Here is a 4,791-nt window from a genome sequence, read left to right on the forward strand (position 1 = left end):
CTGAGGCAAAATGACACAAAGTCATATTGCTTCTGCCTTGTTACTAGAATGCTAACTTTGCTTGTCTGCTAAGAAGTCTGGCTCTCTTGAGGCCACACGGAGGGCATGTACGTACACTTGTCAATGGATCCTAATGAACCCAGCTTTTGAGTATCTTAGGTTATTCATACAGAGTTAGAAACTTTTAGGGGATTCTGGCACTTTCCATTTCTGTCTTCCAAGATGAAGCTCCAGTATCACGGTACACAGACAAGATGTCTGTGTACTTGGTTTGAACTTCACCTCTACAGAATCCATGAACATAAATCAAACAATGGTTCTTTTATGCCACAGGGCTTGAGGTATTTTGTTACTTAGCAACAGCTTACGAACATGTTGATCCTGAATAAGACCAGGGTTCTGCTATCTAGATGAGAGTGTGGAGGTTGACGTACCACAGCCTGCTGCATCTGATATCTGCTCTTGTACTGTGAATGAGTTTCTCTAACATTCTTAGTTTTTAGATTGATAGAGGGACTCTTATGACACTAAATATCATCCTTTAGGGCAAATAGAACACATACCTCATAGATAAGATTTGGCTACAGCCACACACCAAGTTCTAGATCATCCTTTAATCCCCTAAGGAGTGTCATACTCTAACTTTGGATCCATTTAATTCACACCAGCATGTCCTAGGAACTCAAAAAGGCCCTGGAGCAGAAAACTGAGGAATTACCCATATCCTTGTCTAATTTAATACAACCTTAGGATAATATGTAAAGGAAAGGCCCATTGGTTGTACCAAAACCCCACAAAATGCAGTGGTTTAAGGAAGACATGTGCAATCTCATATGATCTGCCTAGGTTGGGCTGCCTCTGCATCACAAGATTCCAAAAGATCCAGACTGCATTCATGTTGGTGCTCTGCCACATCCCAGCATCTTTCTTTTAAACCTGAATTTGTGAGGAGGAAGAGCAAATCCATGCTTGTTTAATTAAAACAAACTTTACCTTAGGGGTGCACCTGGGACTGGCCAGCTGGCTCTCTCCTCCTAAGGCAGGATTTTAGAGAGCACCAATGCATGTGAGGAAGGACAAGGTTTTTGTTCCTCAGGGTTAGGAGGTTTCTAAATGGCAGGTTTGTCAGGAAAAATAGGTAGGGTTACAGGAGCAGAACATAAGCACAGAAGTTAGCCATAATGACCTCCTGAAACAAAGATATAATTGCCATTTCTGGAACAGGAAGTGCAGATCCATTTGTAGTTAAGGTTATAGGTGGGCCAGGGCCCAATCCTTGAGAAACAGAGGTTTAGTTACAAACCAGTGGTCCTTATTATAAGATGGCTTTTAAGCCTAAGATGGAGATAGGCAGGTTCTTCAGTTTCCCCTTCTGCAGGGCTGAATTTGAGTCACTGTCCCTGTAGCTGTCATGTATTGAATTGTAGCCAAAAGGAAAAAGAAAGCACATGGCAGAGCCATGTCTGGAAGGCACACATGTCACTACCAGCACACACTCCATAGCTTCGAAATGAGTCACTTACTATATCTAGGAGCAAAGGGGGCTGTGAAGTGTGGTCTGGCTCAGCAGGCATATCTGAGAAAAATGGATTTGGTAGACTAAACGACACACTCTTTCATTTCCAGCAAATGAGTTCTTTACTTGAGTTGTTTTGAAGCTGAATGATAAAAAAAAAAAATACCGAGGGTCATATGTTGTTTGTCCAAAATATATTTTTGCTCTTTAGATAGTAAGTCAGACGTTTTTGTTGTTACTTTTGTTTACCTAACACTCTCACTCACAGCTTCTTCCTGCTGGCACGTATGGTTGCAAAGTAGGGTTTGTATCTTAAAACAAACAAACAAACCCCCACAAACTTCTAGTCTAGGATATTTTCAGAGGAAAACAACAGCCAACAGGCAAGGCTTGCTACTTAAAAGCTGCTTGGATCTGGGCAATTTATCTTTCTTTCCAGTTCAATAAGTTGAGGTGATTACGGGATATGCCTTCCAGGTTGCTGTGGGGTTCATATGAGTTAGTACTTGTGAAATGCCAATGCCTGCTTCATGGAAACCATTTAATAAATTGGAGCTATTGTAATAATATTAAGAACTGAAGTTTGGATACATTAACATTTTCAAGTTTAGCCACTTCCCTAAACTAGAATAATTTCTGGGTGCATTTTAAATATTTATGCTGATATCTATAGATAAGTATAGCTTTCACTCCACATCAAAGAAAGTTCTTTTTGTTGCATATATAGACCATTACAGAAAGTTACAGCCAGAGGATCAGGCCATTGTGTTGTCTATATATTTCAGGAAGGTCACACTCAATGTTCAGCAATATTGTTGTCTAAACAAGACCTGAGCATTGACAGCACCAATTGACATGCAAATAGGGGAGATCTCACAAGGCTCCTCCCCTACATGAAGAGCTACAGACAATTAATGACTATGAGAGCTCAAGAATCAGTCTTCCCATGGATGAGCCTCCTAACTGGTTATACAATACCAAGTGTTCAGCCCTGAAAACATACATATAAGCAACACTAATGGATTCAGGATGTATTTATACATTAATTTGTTTACGTATATAATGATAATAATTAAAGAAAAGAGGCCATGAATCTGACGGGGAGTACCAAGGGGAGGAGTCTGAGGGAGGAGGAAATTATGTAAATACAGTAGACATATATGGAATTTTAAAAAATTCAAAGTTTTTGGAGCAGACAGTTATATATGAATGGGATGACTTAAAGGGAAAGCAATCCAGGGATCCATTAAAGGTGCCCAAGGAAAAAGCTTTTATAGGGTGAATGTTGAAGCTGAAAAGAAAATTAATTAACTGGGAGATGTTTGCAAATCTTAATGGAATATTGCTCATGTCAACACACTTGTGATAGTTGAAGGGTTCAGTCCTCTGCCTCTGTGAGCAGGGCAGGCAGGATAGAAGCACCCAGACTTGGGGTCCAAAGTAGATCAGACTTTGTTGTTGTTGCTTTGGTTTTATTAAGGCAGTCTCAGCGTTCTTTATATCTTGTAGCTTTGCCTGACCTGGAACTCACTATGTAGACCAGGCTGACCTCAAACTCACAGACTTCTGCCTGTTTCTACTTCCCGAGTGCTGGGTTTAAAGGCATGTGTCCCCATTCCTGGCCCAAAGTAGTTTTAGTGTAGTCACAGATTAATTAAGCCCCTCTCTCCTAACCAGCCTTTTAGTTACACCATCATTGTAGCATAAGTTACATATTAACTGGGATCACTTCTTCCAGGTCTAAGGGCCTTTCCCTCCCTTGGAAACCTTTAAAAGTAAACAATTGTTTTTTATGGTAGGACTGAAACCTCTTCCTTCCTGTTTTACTATCTGTGGTGTTAATAAGTTTCTTAGCAAAGTTTACACCATATGTGTGTATGTGTGTGTGATGTATAATATATATTGTACAAAATATATATGTATATAATATATGGTACTATATATATTACTATCTATCATATATAGTATTATAATACATTATATACTAATATTAATATGTTAATACTAACATATAATTATATATTATGGTATATAATTTATTATATGTAATATTATGCTATGATGTAATAGTATAATATATAGTTCCATTATATTATATACATACATATTTTGTACTATATATATGTGTGTGTGTGTGTGTGTGTGTGTGTATCCTAGCTCAATGCCTTCTTCTCAAATCTCTCATTTTTCTGCCCCAGAGCTAACAACATCCTCCCTGCCTTAAAGCCTTGGTCCCTACTATAAAGAGGTGATTGGATTACAAGAGGTGACTGGGGCACTAATCCCATCAATTATCTAGTCCACTGGTGAGTTTAAACTGAACAAACAGGAAGTAGGTCTGGTTAGAGGAGACAGGGTACAGGGGCTGTGCCTTGAAGGGCTTTTCTGGTCCCTAACCATTACCTGTCTCTCTGTGTTCTGTCATGAGGAAGTAGATCTGCCCCATAATTCTCTGCTGCCATGATGACTCTGTCTTACCACAAGCCTTGAAACAACAAAGACAAGTGACTGTGGACTGCAACCTGTAAAACTATATAAAATAACTCTTTGTTCATTTGTTTTCTCATGCATTTTGTCACAGTGATGAATAATGACTAACAGAGTACCAGATGCCTACTTGCCCTCTTGTAATTGGTTGAATGTAAGATCTATTTTCTTTTGGGTTCTCCGTTAGTTTTTTGTTTGCTTAAGTAAGAACATAAGTGACACATCAGTCTAATGGACTCACATTCTTATATTAACAATATGGTTATGGTTTGTGTTATTCTTGGGATAAGTACACCATAAGACAATAGAATCAGGCTTGGCAAAATGATATTCATAACTTCCCCAGTTTGTCAACTGGACTTCGACCACATAGAAAAGTGGTCTGACTTAATTAAGACCTGAGTCTGTCTTTCACATTTTGGTTTCTTTGTTGGGTTCTTTCACATTGGTGTGATTTCTCACCAAACTGTGTGATAATCAAATATTTCAATTCAACAAGCTGCTACAGCCTAGAATTTAAGCCTGGGGTTTCCACCCCCTCCTTCAAGCTGGATTTGAACTGCTTCTGTATTTACTTCTATTTAGTTATTTATTCAGTGAAACAAATTATGCCAACTTTTAAGGCTTAAATTACCACCATTTATGGTTTCTTACAGTTCTGAGTTTAGCCCAGCAGTTCTGCTGCTTTCTCCTTTGTTCACATGAATGGATATGTAAACCTGGAGGGTCAGCTGGAGGCTGCACCCTGCTGGAGTTACCAAGTGACTGAGCCCCTGCTCCTGTGTAGT

Source organism: Cricetulus griseus, chromosome 2 (assembly GCF_003668045.3).
Source record: "Cricetulus griseus strain 17A/GY chromosome 2, alternate assembly CriGri-PICRH-1.0, whole genome shotgun sequence".
In the NCBI taxonomy this organism is placed as follows: domain Eukaryota; kingdom Metazoa; phylum Chordata; class Mammalia; order Rodentia; family Cricetidae; genus Cricetulus; species Cricetulus griseus.